The sequence below is a fragment of the Eublepharis macularius genome, chromosome 9 (assembly GCF_028583425.1).
Source record: "Eublepharis macularius isolate TG4126 chromosome 9, MPM_Emac_v1.0, whole genome shotgun sequence".
NCBI lineage: Eukaryota > Metazoa > Chordata > Lepidosauria > Squamata > Eublepharidae > Eublepharis > Eublepharis macularius.
The window spans coordinates 44,432,750-44,452,427 of record NC_072798.1 but is presented as its reverse complement, the minus strand read 5'-3'; the positions used below and the strand labels follow the sequence as shown (position 1 = coordinate 44,452,427).

Below are 19,678 nucleotides of genomic sequence, written 5' to 3'. Positions count from 1 at the left end.
TCTTATTCCTCCCCTTAAACAGTCCGAGTTGTATAGATCCCTGATTTGCCTATATTGAAACCATCCATATTGAGGAGATAACTCTTCTTGTGTCTTTATTTTTAATATTCTATGTTCCGTCGACGTTATCTCTTTATAAGTTAAACACTGTTGTTCATTATAAACAACTCTCGGATCTATTACTTCATATGGTACCACCCATGAAGGGATACCACTTTCCATGTAATTCTTGTATTTCTTCCAGATTGTGAAAAGGCTTCTTCTGATATAATGATGCAAAAACATAGAGTCCGCTTTAACTTTGTCATACCACAAGTAGGCATGCCATCCAAACAATTTTTTATGTCCCTCCAAGGCCAGCAATTTGCGGTCTTTTAGCGTTATCCAATCTTTTAACCAAGCCAGACAAATTGCTTCATAATATAGTCTTATGTTTGGCAGTTGCAGTCCCCCTCTTTCTTTCGAATCTTGTAATACTTTCATTTTCACCCGGGGTTTCCTGCCTGCCCACACAAAGTCTGAAATTTTTCTTTGCCATTTGTCGAATTGTTTGAAGTCTCGGATAATTGGAATAGTTTGCAGCAAAAACATCACGCGTGGTAACACATTCATCTTTACTGCTGCTATCCTTCCCAACCATGACAAATTTAATTTATTCCATTTTATCAAATCTCTTTCTATTTGTTGCCACAGTTTCTCGTAATTATTTTTAAATAAATCTATATTTTTCGCAGTCAGCTCAATTCCTAAATATTTTACTTTGTTAGTTACCTCGCAGTCTGTTGTCTCCATTAATTCTTGCTGTTTTTGCTTCGTCATATTCTTACACAATATCTTCGACTTCTTTTTGTTCACATAAAATCCAGCCAAGTCTCCACATTCCTTTATTTTATCTATTATTTTTGGCATGTTATCTATTGGGTCTTCCACTATCAACATTACATCATCCGCAAATGCTCTGACTTTGTAGGAAAATTCCTTTATTTTTATGCCACGAATTGTATCGTCCTCTCGAATTTGAATCAACAAAATTTCCAAAATCAAAATAAACAACAATGGAGACAATGGGCAGCCTTGTCTTGTACCTTTACTTATTATTAACATGTGATTTTATAAAGGGGAGAGAGAAGTAACTTTACCATTAATGGGGAAATTTAGTTATTAATCAATTTAAGCTAATATTAGTATTAAGAAGAATGTATTAAAAATAGATAAGTTAAACAGGGAGATGTAGATTTGATATATTAGTAAATTGGAGATATAGAAGAATTTGAATATGCTTAGAATAAGTGATACAATATATATAAGATTTAGAAAATTATAGTTAAGAGTAATTTAAATAATAAGATGGGCTAAGGGTTGGAAAGCTGTTGGAAGTCTATAAGGAGGGGGGGAAAGGGTGGGGGTTGATATAATTTAGGTAAGATGGGGAATTTGTGTAATATTTTATGTACTCACCAATAATTTTTTTTTAAAGAAATCTCTTTTTAAATACTGATTTCATTTCTTTTCTCTGTGTTTTCTTCGTCAAGCTTCATTAGCTCCTTCTGGAACTTTTGGTACTTCATTTCAAAAGAATGCTCATGGTTATATTTATAGTTAATATCTCAATTGCCAGAATCATCCCTATTTGTCTCCCAGTCAAGACTTCACTTTTCAGAATCTTCGCTTTTTGTGATGTTCTTTCTCCCTCTGCCTCCCCCTTGATGACTCTTTCCTAACAATTCTTCTGTGTTATGTTTCAGTGTCTTGACATTTATTCTTCATTTTTTATTGAAGATCTCCTGTAGGCCCTTCTGGAAACCTTCTAAAACTGCTGGTAAAGCCTTACAGTGAAGAGCCATGTACAAATCTACTTATGATCCTATAGAGGCAACTGCCATTTTTCAACCAGTTATAACACTGTCTCTCTTCAGTACTTCAAGTGCCGGGTCCCAGTCTTTTAAATACACTGAACCTTCTGGGTGTGCTATCAGATACAATCTCAGTATTTTCCACTGTGACCTAATTTTTGTACTGCTCCCTTCTTACCCAAACTACTCTTCCCTGTCATCAGCCAGGTCACAGAATGGTGGGGAGAGGTTGAGTAGGGATTCCATTATCCCTGGCCTAAGAGCTATGCCACACCAGGAGGAAATCACCCCTATCTTAAAGAATGTCATTGTCTCCTAGTTTGTTTCCAGTCCAGAGGTTAGCTTTGATTGATAATGCCCCAAATGGTCATTACGATTGTCTTCAGTAGGACTACGGTCTCCCAGGCTGCTTGAAATGAAGTGGATAACACCCACAATATTAGCCTGATGGCTTTTGTTGTTGTTATTATTATTATTTTTTTATATAAATTTTTTTATTGGATTAGATGTCATTAAATTGTACATTACAATCAGTTTCCTTTAATTTTTCCAATTCTAACCCCCTCCCTTTCCCCCCTTTTGTTGACTTCCAACAGTTTTCCAACCCCTTGTCCCTTTTCCCTTACTCATTTTAAATTTATTCTATCTGTCAAACGTAGACTTTCACTTTCTTCTAAGCTTATCTATATAACACAGTGCTCCTTCTGTCTTCCTACTTACTTTAACAACTAAATAATACATAACTAAATAATACATTCTTGGCATATTTTCTTTTGATAATAATCATTTAGCTAATTTTGGTACTCTATACTCTATCTTATAATCTCATCTTCAATATGGGACAAACAATTTATCCCTCATTTAGCATAATTTTAGATACTTCTATAAACAGTACATTCAATATAAGTCAACCAATTTAACTTATACTCTATATATTACTTTTTCTACATATCTTATCTTCATACTGTTTTAATTATATAATTATATTATTCTTTCATTATGCAACTATCCACCAAAAACAGTCAACCAATTTGACCCATATATACCTCCAAACCAATTCAATCAATTTAATACATTAATAAATATTTTCCCACTTTACTTAAATTCCTTCATTGCAATTATAAAGTTATCTCCATTATACAATTATTGCCAGAAATGAAATTAATTAGTTTCTATCCTTATAATTAGTTAATTTCTATCATTATAATTCTTGTAATAACACCTATAATACGTAATGCTATATATAATAGTCTAATAAAGTAGTTGCTTAGAAATTCTCATTTACCTCTCCACCCCCCGGTAAAGTCACCTCCCTCTACTTTTATTGTATTTCAGTAATTTTCAAACTGCCACAGTTCTCCTCCCACCTCCCATTTCTTCACTAAATATTGTTTCAGCTTCTCCCAATCCGTGTTGAACTGTCCTGGATCAAGGTCTCTCAGTTTCCTTGTCATTTTGTCCATTTCCGCCATGTACAGCAATTTATATATCCAGTCCTCAATAGTTGGCACTTCTTGCACTTTCCACTTTTGCGCGTACAAAAGTCTAGCTGTTGCTGTCATGTAAAATAGCAATGTCCTATATTGTGCTGGAATGTCCTCCATTCCCAAGTTCAGTAGCAGGAGTTCTGGGTTCTTATTAATTTGAAATTGTAAAATCTCGCTTATTACTCTTATTATTTCCCCCCAGTACTGCCTAGCTACCTCACAAGTCCACCACATATGATACAAAGATCCCTCATGCTTTTTACATTTCCAGCATTTATTAGACGTGTTCAAATTCCCTAGCGCAATTTTCTTTGGTGTCATATACCAACGATAAATCATTTTGTAGACATTCTCTTTAATATTGGTGCATGTCGTGATCTTCACTGTATTCTTCCACAAGTATTCCCACGCCTCCATTGTTATTTCCTTATTAAAGTTTATAGCCCACTTCACCATTTGCACTTTAACTGTTTCATCTTCAGTATACCATTTCAGCAGCACTTTGTATACCTTAGAGATTTCCTTTTTATCCTCTTGTAAAAGTGCCTGTTCTAATTCCGAATTCTCCATTCTTATCCCTCCCTTCACACAGTCCGAATTATAAAAATCTCTGATCTGTCTGTACTGAAACCAATCGTAACTTGGAGACAACTCGTCCTGCGTCTTTATTTTGGGTTTAGAAAATTCCATTCGGGTTATCTCCTTGTATGTTAAACACTGTTGTTCATTATCGACAGTTCTCGGATCTATTACTTCATATGGAACCACCCATGAGGGGATTCCATCTTGTAGGTAATTTCTGTACTTCTTCCAAGTTGTGAATAGGCTTCTCCGAATATAATGATGTAAGAACATAGAGTCCGCTTTCACTTTATCATACCATAAATATGCATGCCATCCGAATATTTTTTTATATCCTTCTAAGGCCAGTAATTTCCGGTTTTTCAGCATCATCCAATCTTTCAACCACACTAAACAAATTGCGTCATAATAAAGTCTTAGGTTGGGCAGTTGCATTCCGCCTCTTTCTTTTGCATCTCGTAACACTTTCATTTTCACTCGAGGCTTTTTGCCTGCCCAAACAAAATCTGATATTTTCCTCTGCCATTTTTCAAACTGCTTAGAGTCTCGGATAATTGGTATTGTCTGTAACAGAAACATCACTCTTGGCAACACATTCATCTTAATTACTGCAATTCTTCCCAACCATGACAAGTTCAGTCTGTTCCATTTAATCAAGTCTTGCTCTGTCTGAGTCCACAGTTTCTCATAATTGTTTTTAAATAAATCTATATTCTTTGCAGTCAGTTCAATTCCCAGATATTTCACCTTACTTGTTACTTCGCAGTCTGTTATTTCCATTAATAGTTGTTGTTTTTGTTTAGTCATATTTTTACATAATATCTTTGACTTCTTTTTGTTTACATAAAATCCTGCCAAATCTCCAAACTCCTTAATCTTCTCTATTACTTTTGGCATATTCTCCATTGGATCTTCCACAATTAACATTATATCGTCCGCAAATGCTCTGACCTTATAGGAAAAGTCCTTTATTTTTATTCCACGGATTGCATTGTCTTCTCGTATCTGTATCATCAGTATTTCCAAAACCAAAATAAACAACAGTGGAGACAACGGGCAACCTTGTCTTGTTCCTTTACCTATAGTCAATTTCTTGGTCACCTCGTCATTCACCTCAATTGCTGCACTCTGGTCTCTGTAAATTTCCTTTACTGCTCTTATGAATCTTTCTCCCATTTGTAGCTTTTCCATGGTGGCAAACATAAAGTCCCAGTTCAAATTGTCAAACGCTTTTTCAGCGTCCACAAAGAAGAAACCAACCTCCTTGTCACAACGTTTGTCATAGTATTCAATAGCATTTATAACTGTCCTTAAATTGTCTTTGATTTGTCTATTTGGCAAAAAACCAGCTTGCTCCTCCTCAATAACTTCAGAAAGCCATCCCTTCACTCTTTCCGCCAGTATCTTCGCAAAAATTTTATAATCATTATTAAGTAACGATATAGGTCTATAGTTTTTCACGTTAGTCAGATCTTGCCCCTCTTTGGGGATCAGTGATATATTAGCTTCACTCCAAGTGTCTGGGATCCGTTGATCCTTTAAAACACCATTAATCACATCTTTTAGGAATGGTGCCAGTTCATTAGCCATTACCTTATAAAATTTGGCTGTAAGTCCATCCGGTCCTGGCGCCTTTCCCAAGTTTGTTGACTGTATTGCCTTTCTTATTTCTTCCTCCGTTACTTCATTGTTCAATTTGTCTCTCCAAGCTTCCGAAATTACTGGGAGCTTCATTTTCTCCAAATATGTCGCTATTGAGTCTTTATTCACCTCTTTTTTATTATACAATTTGGCATAAAATTTATAAAAGGCTCTGCTAATAGCTGTCTGTTCCAGGTACACTTTATTGTCCTCACAGATTTTATTTATTATTTTCTTCTCCTTTCTCTTCTTCAATTGCCATGCCAAATATTTCCCAGGTTTATTTGCGCCTTCGAACGCCTTTTGATTCATTCTCTTAAGATTCCATTCCAATTCTTTGTTATTCATTGCTGTCAGCTGTTCTTGAAGAATTTTAATGTCCTGGTAGATTTTCTTTTTCCCTGGTCTTTTCTTTAACTGTATTTCTTTGGCTTTTATTTTCTCCGTGATCTCCTGTCTCTTCTCCTCTTTTTTTTCCTGGCTCTTCCATTTAAGTCCATTAATATGCCCCTAATTACTGCCTTGTAGGTGTCCCATACCTTGTTGGTTGGTACTTCTCTATTCATGTTATATTGTATGAAAAACTTTGTTTCTCTTCTCAACATCTCCATATTTTCTCCCTCTTGCAGCAAATCCTCATTTATTCTCCATCCTTTCCTTTTACTCCTTTTCCCCAACTTCCACATAATTGGATTATGATCTGAGCCTACCATAGGCATTATTTCCACATCCTTAGTCCAAAGCGCTAAGTCTTTTGAGGCCCAGATCATATCGATTCTTGATAGCGTAGAGTGTCTCGCGGAGAAAAACGTATATTGTCTGCCTTTGGGATTTTGTCTTCTCCATACATCTTCTAAAGTTTCCTGTTGCGTCAATACAAAAAACGTCTTTGGTAATAGTCCTCTTTTCTTTTGTGCAGTTACTGACTTTTTATCTAGTTCCAAGTTTGTCACTCCATTGAAGTCTCCTGCAAGAATTATCTGGTCATAAGAAAGTTCATCTAATTGCTTCCTCAAGTCCTCAAAGAAGCTTTCTTTTGCTCCGTTAGGTGCATAGATTCCAATCACCAATACTCTCTTTAAATTCCATATACATTCCACTGCTAAAAATCTGGCTTCCGCATCTTTCATCACTAACTTTGGCTGTAGCTCCTCTTTTATATACAATACCACTCCCCTTTTTTTCTTATTAGAGGCCGCTACAAAATCACTTCCCAATTTATTCAATTTTAGATACTTTGCATCCTGTTTTCTAATATGAGTCTCTTGCAAACATACAATATCACATTTTTGTTTTAATAGCCAGTGGAAAATACTTTTTCTCTTATTCGGTGAATTAAGTCTATTTACATTCCAAGATAAAACGTTGCACTCCATATTCATAATCTTGTTGCTGGTAAGTCCTTTTCATTGTCCCTTATAAACTGCTCCATCTCTGATTCAGATCTAATGCGCTTTTTCGCTCCTCCAAATTCAAAGGACACTCCTTCTGGTAGTTCCCATCTGTACCTTATTTTCATGTCCTTCAGAATCTGAATTAGAGCTTTATATTTTTTTCGATCTAACAACACCGATCTGGGTAATTCCTTCATGATAATAATCGTCTTGCCATCAATCTCCAATGGATCTTAAAACTGTTTAGTCACAATCTTCTCTTTTATATTTCTGGTCGTGAATTGCACAATCACATCTCTTGGTAGTTTCCTCTGGGTCGCGATTCTTGAATTTACACGATATACCACATCTAGGATAGCCACAACTTCCTCCTCCTCCTTCCCCAGGTATTCAGCTAACACCTCAGTGATCTGTTCTTGAGCTGTCTTTCCTTCCACTTCCGGCAAGCCGCGAAACCTCAGCTGCTTCTCCATATGTTTACTTTCCGCAACCGCCATTCTCCCCCTCATCACCCTCATCTCTGTTCGTTGCGTATCTGCTAAGTGCTCCACCGCGCTTTCCACTACCTTGACTCTTTGCTGTGTTCCCTGCAAGTCATTTTGCATTGTTTCCATACCTTTCTTCACTTCTGCCAGCTCATTTTTCACTGTCTCTTTAACCTCTTTAACCTCTTTCACCAACTCCGGTTTCATGTCCTTGAGCTCTTTAATCACTTCTAAAAGTTTTTTATCCAAATTCTCTATCGCTGATTGCCACTCTTTTTTCGACATCGTGGGGCTTGCTTTGGCTCGCTCCCACGAGTCCGCTCTCTTCCTTAGCTCCGTGGAGTTTAATTTAATGTCCTTTTAGTCTAAATGTCCCGGTCTTTCCAAAAAAAAACTTTTAAAGAGTCCAAAATGTCGGGCGTCTTTTCTCTATGGTTCCTCTATGATTTTTGTAATCCAATATGGCTTACTTCCTCTTTCGCTGAAGCCGCGGCTCTTCCCCTTTCAAAAATGGCGATTCCCTACTTCCTGCCCTCTGGCAAGGGCCGCCTCTCTCCAGCAACTCTATTGTTGTTACGTACTTCCTGTTTCCCGACTTCCCACAGCAGTTCTCGCGATGGTGAAACTTTCTCACAGCCTGATATCTCCTTATAGCCACAGGTATTCAAAACAATAGTCCAATTTCTTTAATAACTCCGTTTAACTTAGTCCTTTTTCTAATATAATTCTTGCCGGGTCCTCCCCCTCCTTATACTTAGTCTGTTGCAGTTTAAAAGTCTACTTTAATTCTTCTTTACTTTTAGTAATCTGTCCCGTTTCAAGAGATAGTGATCTTTACCTTCTCATTCACTTTCCTTGGGTTGTAATCGCTGTTTCAATCTTAGATTCCCATCCACTCTTCCTTCCCCTGTTGAAGCTTGGGCATGTAGGTCTTATGCCAACCGCATTGGCACCAGGACTGCCGCAGAGATTATAGCCGACCTGTCTGAGGGTGGGACCTCAAGGGTCGGGAGAGGATCCGTTGCGTAGGACCCCCCCCTCGCCCGAGATCGACGCGCCCTGAGGTGCTTGAGCGTTCTATGCCTGTTCTCCGCCTGAGAACAGTCGGCCACGGGCTGGATTTTGCCCCGCCGGCCGCTTAAACGGCAGCCCGGTCAGCTCCACGATTAGAGCTGCGTTAGACCTTCATGGATCCCGAACCGGAAGTCCGCCTGTTATTATTTAAATGCCATGTAATGGCTCTTCGTCCAGTTTTTTAAATTTATTTTTTTTAATGTAATAATTAAAGTAATACACAGAAAATCCTAAAACATAGACTACAAAGTTATTATACGACATCAATTATACATGCCGAAAATTAATTTCTCATTCTAGACAAAAAACATTCCATTTCCCAAATTTATCAAACATTTGGCCAAGTTAATTTAAATAGATGAATACATTCTGCTAGTTTCTCTACCCAATCCTCTTTCTTTGGGATTATATTCTTCTTCCAATTCTGAGCAAAAATTCTTGCAGATGTTATAGCATTAAGAACAAATTTACAGACATCTTTAGAAGAGAATTCTATATAATTTAACAGAAAAACCTTAGGAGATAATGGTAGCTCACTCTTTATGCCTTTCGAGAGAGCTGTAACAATCATATTCCAGAACTCTGCTGCTCTCCTGCACTCCCACCAGAGGTGGGATAAACTTAGCATTGGTAGCCCCACATCCATGACTCTTCCTCCAGTTTTGTTCTAGTGCTGCTGCTGTGTTTGTTCGCATTTGTTACGGTGGAGCTCTACAAGACTTCTGCAGTGGATTGAACAATTGTAATTGATTTTGCTGATGTTTTTATTTTGTTAGCCAAACAAATTCCCATAGAAACCATTTTAATTATTAGTAAATATTCACAATGGCCAAGTGCAAACATTAAAAAAATACAAGTATCAACCATTACTTATAACAGTTTGCTATTTATGTTGATAAGCATTTAGATTGCATGTACAATAAGTTAGGCATCTTTATTCATTCTATGAACAAAATAAACTAAATATGTTTTTTAAAAAACTAGAAAAGAAAGGCTGAAAGTTGCACATACATGATATTCCTTTTAGAAGAAGAAAAAAATACTTGAATGATTGTTGTTACACTCCGTCTGTGCAGGTGTTGCACATAGTGAACAGACTGGGATTCCCACTCCCTGAGCTGACAGACATTGTACTGCTGCAGGGGAATGAGGAGAGGTGAGTAAGAGAAGATAGTTAGGCTCCCCACTTGCTTGCCAGTGACGGGCAATCTCTCAAGGGTTTGCCCCATTGCCAACCAATCATTGGCGATCAGCAGGAAGTGGCAAACCTCCAGCAATCACTCACCACCGGCAGGCAACCCAGGAAAGCATGCACCGGGTGTGCTCCCAGCAGAGCACAATGACATCACTTCCTGAAGTGACACCATCGTGCCGGCCATGGGCGTGCTCCCACGCTTCACTGGGGCCAATTTTGGCCCCAAACTGACTGAATTTGTCCAGTGCAAAACACAGGAATATGCCTGTGGCCAGTGTGATGCCATAAGTTCCAGGAAGTAATGTCATTGCACAAGTGCCAGGAATGTGTGCTTTACGCACACATGGAAAGAAGACTCCTGGGAAGCACAAGGTAGGTGCCAGGTCTCTCTCTCCTGCTAGGAGGGTATAGGGACCTGGCAACCCCAAGCATGTGGAAGTTTGCAGTGCACCAGATCCTCAGGCCCGCAACTTTCTCCAGTTTCTTCCCTTTCCTGCATGTCTTGCATAGCTCAAAAACAGGTGAAATGTTTAGCACTGTGTCACCTGTCCCCATTTCTGTAGCACAGAAGAGTCTTCCATTAGCCATTAGCCAGTACAGTTAATCAGGCTATCTAAGTGTCCAGATAATTGTTGCTTTAGGCATATGTCCATAATGCCCACAAAAAGCCAGCTTGCGTAGCCTATTGAGAACTACTTGTGTGCAGTCACCATCATGGGGAAGATTGGATTAGCCAACTCAAAAACCATTGAAGCAATGACTTAGGGAATCTTGGCAGTGGCATGTCAACCAACATGCAGGCTTTTCCAGGAATTTCCATCATACAGCTAGGAACCCAGAGGACATAAAGGTAGGCTTTCTGCCTCAATAGATGATGCTGACTTCTTTCCTGTGAATGTAGCTGTCTAAGTTAAGACTACAGCAGAGCACCTTTATTAGCTTTGCTTTCCCTGCCTGCTATTGAGTGAGCTGTTTCTCACTCAGCCTGTGTGTATCCTCTTCAATTGTTTAATTATAAAATTATAAGGCAGCTCATTCTTTGCTGTTCCAAGTGGGGCATATAACCTTGATCCATAATACAAAACCACAGACACGCACAGAGTATAAAGCCTCTCCTGTTTTGGCCAGTTGGGCACAGTAAGTATTAGGCAGAACACCGTAGACTTACTTGGATCCAGATAGAGAGATGACAGGCTGCAACAGGGAGTGGTAAACAGCTGGTGGCTGTGGGAGCCTGTAGCAGACTGCTGAGGAACAGTCTGCAAAAAGGGGTAGGTTGGAAAGTCAGAGGACGAAGAAAGATGGTATAGGCTCCCAATGTCTTTTGTAAATGCTCAGCTGCTTCCCGGCTGAAGACCATAGTTTTCCAAGTCTGCTTTCATATTTAAAGTCAGGAACGTTTTGCACAAGTTTCCAGTGCTAAACAACAGTGTCTCCATGCACAACTCCTTCTGGAGTTCAACTATATTTGGGGCTAGGCCCTGGTGCTGCTGATTACAGTGAACAGAGCTGAAAGTGGACATGCCCTGGTTTAGAGCTGTGCCTATCCCCTGTAGCTTCTAGGCAGTTCTGTTGGTATTAGAGGCTGGGAATCCTTGAGCAATTGGGTACCTTGTTTGCATTATAAAATTCAGAATCTGGGTTCTTCTTTCACATGGTGTGCTCCTTTTTGGGTAGGACTACTATTTCTTCAGGAATATGCAAATTTCATTTTCTGGGTCAGTTGCTCCTCAGGTCCAGAAGATGGTAAAATCATGAGTCTAAGTAGGCATGTATGTTTAAATATTATGTAGTGGACACTTGGAGAATGAAGAATGTCTCAGGTAAGGATTGTGGAGAGCGTCAAAGGCCAATAGAAATACTTTTACTGCAAAGATTTATATGTTTACTAAAATTTATAATTTTTAGATTCAGGAAGATAGCAATTTCTATCTACATTCTAAGCTAACTAGATTTCTGTTTACCTACTATACCTGCTGTAGCAAAGTGGTTAAGTGGTTTGGCTGCGAATCAGCAATGGTTCGAATCCCACTACTGCCATGAGTTCGGTAGGTGGCCTTGGGTAAGCCACTCTTCTCAGCCCCAGCTCCCCAGCTGTATTGCGGGGATAATAATAACACTAACTTGTTCACCGCTCTGAGTGAGGCACAAATCTGTCTAGAAGAGCGGTATATAAGTGCAGTTATTATTACTATTACTATCATTACTATTATTACTGTTGTTGTTATTGTTACTTGAGTATATGCTTGAGGCAGGATATGTGAAAGCCAACTTTTGATTCATTGAAGGTTAAGTCATTCAGTATATTATCTCTGCATCGATCATGACATCTGAAAGCTTATGGTGTTGAGGTTTCAAAGAATGAAGGTCATTTGTACAGAGCAGCAGGTTTATCATTAATTCCTTGTAATCCCATAAATTAACTATATGCTTTGCATCAGCACTGAGGAATCCGTTAGAACTACAGCACCTAATCCATTAACGTGTGTATGTTATGTGCCATCAAGTCGCCTCCGACCTATAGCGACCCTATGAATGAAAGACCTCAAAAATGTCCTATCATTAACAGACTTGCTCAGATCCTGCAAACTGGAGGACGTGGCTTCTTTTATTGAGTCAAGCCATCTTATTTTAGGTGTTCCTCTTTTCCTACTGCCTTCCACTTTTCCTAGTATTACTGACTTTTCCAGAGAATCATGTCTACTCATGATGTGACCAAAGTATAATAGCCTCAGGTTTTTTTTAATTTTAGCTTCTAGGGAGAATTCAGGCCTGATTTGATCTAGTACCAACTTATTTGTCTTTTTGGCTGTCCATGGTATCCACAAAACTCTCCTCCAGCATCACATTTCAAATGAATCAATTTTCTTCCTGTCAAATTGTTAATGTTCCTTCCACCAATTTTCACTCTACCTTCTTCTAGCTCTAATCCAGCTTTCCTTATGATACACTCTGCATAGAGGTTGAACAGGTAAGGAGATAATATGCATCCTTGTCTGACACCTTTGCCAACTGGAAACCATTCTGTTTCCCCATATTCTGTCCTGACAGTAGCCAGAGTACAGGTTGTGCATCAAAACAATCAGATGTTGTGGCACCCCCATTTCTTTTAAGACTTTCCATAGCTTTTCATGATCCACACAGTCAAACGCTTTGCTGTAATTTATAAAACACAGGCTGATTTTTTTTTTTAAATTCCCTGCTATGTTCCATTAGCCAGCTTAAATTTGCAGTGTGATCTCTGGTGCCTCTTCCTTTCCTGAATCCGTCTTGAACATCTGGCATTTCTCATTCCATATATGGTAAGAATCTTTGCTGTAGAATTTTGAGGATCACTTTGCCTGCATGGGAAATTAACGCGATAGTCCGATTGTTACTGCACTCTTTGACATCCCCTTTTTTGAGATTTGGAATGCAGACTGAGCATTTCCAGTCTGTGGGTCATTGTTTTGTTTTCCATAGTTGTTGACAAATTCTTAAGATTCTGATGGACTCCATTTCTGTAGCTTGAAGTAGCTCTATTAGTATTCTATCTACTCCAGGTGCTTTGTTTCTCCTAGTTGCTTTGAGTGCAGCTTTTACTTCACTTTCTAGGATTTCTGGTTCTTCATCAAAAGATTCTTTGTTGAAAGTATCTGTCCAGTGCACATTTGAAAATTTCCCACACCAGCTTTCAGCACTCCCTGAAAAGCATCAAAATGCTAATTGGGTTTATCTTCTGTTATATCCTTCTCCCCATACACACTTTCTTTTTTTAAAGACAGGGATTCTCCATGTATATAGAGGTTTCCTAATTTAAGAGCTATTCAATTAAGATTAAGATCTTCTAGAGGAGTTGTAGAAGACTGAGTGTAATTCAACTCTGGTGTCCAATAACCAAAAAGAGATTTCTTCTAGTGACGGAGCCTGTTTAAAGAAATACTGAAGTGCATGTTTACTCAGAAGTAAATCTCAGTGCTCAATGTGGCCTACTTCCAGGTAAGAGTGCATAGTTCTGCAGCCATATAATGCCATCCTAATCAAAGTTAAACCCTTTTAAGTCAATTTAGTTGATTGATAGTTAAATCTGCATTAACGTACATATGATAAAATGGTTCTAATGAAAAAACAGCTCAGTTTCTTACGTGAGACTTCACAGCAGGCATCTTTTAAAAGCCGTATTTCCCTTCTATCTTAGACTGAAGTGAATGGCACTTCTGTGCCTCATCTGCCGTTGTTTAGAAGTACTTGCTCTAAAAATAATCTGAAAATTTTAAATAGCATCTTCCCACAGAAACCTTTTTAGTCAATCAAAAGTCTTTAAATTGATTAATATGTGACCAATTAGTTGAGTAAATATTGCAACCCTACTTTTTCTTCATACATTATTAGAGTCCTAGGTTTGAGTTTTTAAAGCAACATGCTTTCAGCTTTATTGTTTTTCAAGGTGTGCCAGACATTTACTTTGTTGCTATACTCTAACCCTAATATCCAGGGTATTATCCCTAATTACCCTAATATCCAGGGTGTTATCCAGGAAAGGACCTCCAAATATAAGCACAACTTCAAGAAAGGCATGGAAGTTATGCTGCAACTGAAGAACTCAGAAATGCTTCTGCAGACCGACTCATGCTACCTGCTGTCATGCATATTAGAAACAATTCCTATTGAGTTCAATTGTATTTATTCCCTTGTAAGTTTCTACAGGATTTTGGCTTTAAATGCAAAGCAAAGAAGTCCGGAGTCTGTGGCTCAGCCCCTGGACTTGCCAGGATAAGGGGACAGGAGACAGCCGGGAGGCAGCTGCCCAGCTCCCCCAACAGACCCCCCCAGGGCCAGAGAGAGAGAGAGAGAATGAATGAATGAATGAATGAATGAATGAATGAACAGCAGAGAGGAGGTGGAGGAAAGGAGAGGAAGAGGAGGAGGAGTAAGAGTGATGGCTGGATGGAGATAGCTGCCATGGAAGTCAGATGGGACAATGTCAGGTTGAGAGGACCTGCGAGTGGACTGAGAGGGTGTGAGGGTGAGGTATACCCCCCTCCTTCCACAGAGTGGGATCCCGCATATTCCCTGAAGGTCCTTTAAGGTGGGCAGGTCCTTTAAGTCAGGCAGACCAGTGTCCCACAGGATGGCGCCTAGGGCAGAATCTGACAAAAGATACTACATTGCATATATCGCATAGCCATGCTCGTTCTAATTCAGCCTTACTTTATCATCCTTATTTTATCCCTATTCATCCTTAAGCAATCCTAATCAAATCTTTTTGTTTTCAGCACTACTGACAGACCTACAATATTTTTTGCTTGCTGCTGTTCCAAATAACTCTCTGGCACATCCCAAAACAAAGAGATTAGATGTGGGGAATAATTCCTTCCACATGGTTTTGCCTTTTGCTGGGTCACAGAACTATACTCCTTGATATACAATAGGAAGTACTCATATCCCATGTGAAGCTACAAAATACTTTCTGCAGCATCCTCGTTGCTGCCAATGGGAGAAACTCTCCAGGTGCTAGCCTTGCAGAAGGAATGTGAGGCAGAAATTGACCCAGTACTTTAGTCCCTTTTTCTCCAAGAGGCAGAGCATGGAGTGCACAGTGGAAAGAAATAGATTTATTACCAACACACCCCCACCGAAAAACAAACAAACAATGAACAGAAAAATTGTTTAAAAGCTCATTGCAATGATGGCTTTTCTCCCCTTGCCTTTTCTTTTAGCAAAGGCTTGTATAGCATCCCACAATGCAACACCTTTTGTGAGTGACAGCACCCCTGTTTTTGAATCTGAGGCTGTGTAACAAAGGTTTGACTAAAATAAAATCTATATACCTTGGAAGGCAGTTCTCATGAACATGATTTCTGATTAGCACTAATCCTTATTTAAATTGAGGATGATTTTGAAACTATATGGGCTGGCTATTAAGAAACTGTTTGGATTTAATTGACCACCTGTACCATTCACCGCTTTTTCCAAACACAAGGTACACACTCTGTACATCCTTCAACAGACTGAGTTATTATCACAGAAGCTGGCGGTACATGTCTGTCGTGCAGCATTATTAAACAAATTCCCTTATTTTCTAAGCGGAAAACTCTATCCTAAATCCACTGTGTCCATCTTGAAGTCCCCTGAAATAAATCTTTGGATGTCTCATATTGCAGCATAATTGAAATCAATAACATCTATTCCTGACAGAGTAAGTTTTAGGATTGAAGCCTAAGGAAGGAAGTAATTGACTACTGTTTTGGTATTGTGCCATTCCCTTCTATAGCAACAATTTTGCTAACAGCTTTGGAGGTTTTTGCATACCTTCACATTTTTATAAAACCGAGACTCTTTTGCTTAATTGTCTGGACTTGATCCAAAAGCTGTTTACTTTGGAAATCACTTAAACAAGTGGAAATGCTGTACATTTTTACTGGGGTGTTGCTTTATGAGGTTATAATTTTAATTGTATGGCTTTTAGTATGCAGTTAACGTAAAGTCTTATCCAAGGGCTTGTGTCTATATTTTTTTACGTACAGTATGTGTTGCTGACTGAGCTAATGGCCGAATCCACACTCACTCACCATCCGCTTATCTTGCGCAGTCGTGGCAATTGGGTTCATTCTGCTACCATGCTGTGCATCATCACATTCACCTTTCCAGTACATCTTCATGGCGCAATCAATTCTCCACACGCCACTGAGTAAAGCATTACAGTGGGCGGTTCCATCCTCCGTCATCAGAATTGATGGTGCACATCACTTCCCTTTTTTTTTTTTTAAAAAAAGGTCAATTTTCTGGTATACCGATATTGAGTCTTTCAGATGTTTGAGTCTTTCAGATCAATTTCCACCATAAATGTCACCTAGTAAGTATCAAGGGAAGCTCTAGATGTTACCGGAGATGGGGATCTGTAGCGGAAACTGGCATTTGCTGGATGGAGTGCAGATATGATAATGGTAGAGTTGTACATGTGCTTTGCTGCTCTCACTGCCACAGTGTAGGCACAATAATGTGCTTTCACTTGCATTTGGCATTGCGTCTTCCTCCTTTTGCACTCTGTCTGCTTAACCATTTCATTACTCCATACTCCTCTGCACACTAAAGTGCTTTCCAAGTTCTACAGAAGGAAACAGTGCGCTTAGCAGTGACTGCATCAATCTCCTGGTTCAACTCTGAATTCCACAGGTCACCTAGGTTTTCAACAGGAGTGCCAACCTTGATAACTAGAAGCTACCTGAGGAATCCATCTATCTTTAGGAATGGACCGATTCCCTCATCCCTAAGAAAGTTGACATGCAGGTTCTATGACCTGCATGTCAATTAGATGATATACTTCATTTTTTGAAAAAAAAATTCTCCTGATTTTGCATTTTAGCATACATATTCTAAGCAGTTTCCAGTCTGACACTGGAGACACAAAACAAATCATTCTGTGTTAGGAAGGATTTTGGTTTTATCCTAATACATAATGCTGATTAGGTTACCCTGATTAAAAGAGAGAGAGAAACACCTTGCTGGCTGTAATGGTATGGTGCAGTGGGAGCACATATAAAAAATCATTCAAAATCTATTCTTGTTTGTACTGTTTAAATTAGCTGTTGCTCAGGTATTTCATGCCTTAGACTGAGACGACTAATCCCTGGCAACTGCTACCAGCAATGATTCTGGTTCTCAGGCAGCTGAAGTGTTTGTACTACGGCATGCCTGGGCATTAAGTGGCGATTTATGCTCAGGAAAAAAAAGTAGCTAAAATAGGTCTGTTGCTGACTTCAGCAGAGGCTGCTGGTTTCTGTTGGGGCTTTTAGTAAAGCTATTTTATGGTCACTTTCACTCCCCATTAGCTGGTTATTTTGTTACCTGTGGACCTGCTTTAGTGAACACATTCTCCTTAATAAATGAGTAGCCCTTCAAATGGTTAGAGCCGGTTCCTCAAATTCTACCAGAGGATCTGTTGAAATTCAGATTTGGTGTTATATTATGGAATTGATCCAGAGCATTTTATGTGTGGTGATAATCAATATATCTAATTCTGAGCAATGGACCCAGAGTGCAGATCTGGGTCCATTTAGATATAATGGGTTTTGGGTTTTTTTGCAAACCAGGAGAACCCTGAGGTTTACACAGAAATCTGAAAATTGAAAATGAAGGCAATTTAGAAATTCCCAAAGGGAAATAAGATCTTATGAACGGCCACCCTGCCCAGCTACCCATGCAAACTATGCCACAATACGTGGTGGTGTCACTCGAGGAAAATGGGTGGTGGGAGAACAGAGATGAGAAGATGAAAGGAGGGTTGGAGAGTAAGAAAGAGAAGGTTGGTTGCTCCAAGCCTCTTGCTAAGGCCAACCAGCTGAGAGAGGTGTCTGGGTCAGAGGCACTTTTTCCTCCAACCCACACTCAGTTGGCCTGCAGTGGTGGTGGCTTGAAATGGAGAGTATGCAGTATGCTCTGTTCTCCAAGCTGCTACAGCCCAACAGATAGGAGTGCTTTGGAGGGCCAGTGCCTCTGCCCCAGATATCTCATCAGCTGGGTGGCCTTGTCAAGAGGTTAGAGAGGCTGGGGAAGGGGAGAAAGAGAGCAAAAGTGGCAAAGAGAGGGAGGGAATAAGAGGGGAAAAAGTAGAGCCGCTGTTGGTCAGAGTAGATAAAACTCGGAACCAGTAAGTTGGTATAAGCCTGCTTTTTATGTTCACACAGAAGACCAATACTATCCCTCAATATAAGGCTCTTTATATCTACTTTATGTGGTATGAAAAAATTATATTAATTTCAGATCTAGATTTCAGGGAAGGCACCATTTTCATTATCCCACATTTTGGGGAAGGGCCATTATCATTTTCGAGTTCATTTGGTTATTTTTCTGGATTCTAGGATTTTGCAACTGTTGTTTCCTATAGGGGAATCAATTTGGGGGTCTGAAGTGGCTGCTTTTAACTGAAATGGGACACTAAAAATACCTCAGTTTTTAAGCTAATTGGGCAAAGAAGGTGCCCCCAGCCATTCTTACGTCCATGGTTTCTTATAGAGGGAAACACCATGCTTCCTCGTGGGCAAAGAAGCCAATAGCTAGACACAACAAAGAGTAAACAACACACACAGAGAGACACCATTTTCCAATGTTAAGGTACTGGCAATTTGAGAATTTACCCTAATCTCACTTTAACTTTGTTCTCTAGAATAAAGCATAGAGAGTGCTATTGTTGCTGTTCATGTTAAAAGTTGCTTTAAGCCGTTCTTCATTCCAGTAGTCTTATTTGTACATGATCACCTCTTTAATGAAACTGAGAGTCAAGCATATTTCTCTGGTCTAGTGAATATACTGCTTCTGCAATTTTCTGTTACACAAGTGTTTTATGACTAATAAAAAGGGATTGATGCAAAAAAAAATTACACCACCTCAACAACAACAACAAAAAACCCTGACCCCAGAATTAATGTGTTTAATGAAAAAGATTAACTCCAAGTATCTGAGACAATCCAATATTTCCTGGAGAAATTTAGGTCAAATCATGGATTACTGGATCGGGTTCTCTACTGAAAACCTTATTGAGTACAACCACTAAAGGAAGTTATTTAAACCCTGTATTTCTCTTATGGAGTACATGTATCCCCCCACCTCCGAAATTTTTAACATTTACAATTTTGTGAGATTTTACACCATTCTTTCTAGGAATAATTTTTTAAATGAATTATTAAGTAACCATTATGGGAGGCAGACTATATTATCTGTTCAGAGAAGCTTAATGTAAATTATGTCAGGAGTGCAGAGCAGGAATCATTATATCAAATATGATAAGATGCAAGGCACACAAATGTTTTGTTTAAATCTGATAACCTGTTAAGAGACCATTTCTTCCTCATCTTGCCTCTGTGTGCATTGAGATCAGGAGCAGAATTTAGGTTTATACATTTCTTTCACCCCCACTCCTTGCCTGTCTCACCACTTCATTATCTGCAAGGAAAAGTGAATGACCAGATTAGGAGACCTGCCCTAAAAT

The 19,678-nt window shown here is 39.1% G+C and overlaps 1 pseudogene; it reads right to left on the bottom strand.

Moving 5' to 3' along the window:
- Positions 1–1,487: 1,487 nt before the first annotated feature.
- Positions 1,488–18,693, bottom strand: LOC129335315 (zinc finger CCCH domain-containing protein 13-like; annotated as a pseudogene).
- Positions 18,694–19,678: the final 985 nt, after the last annotated feature.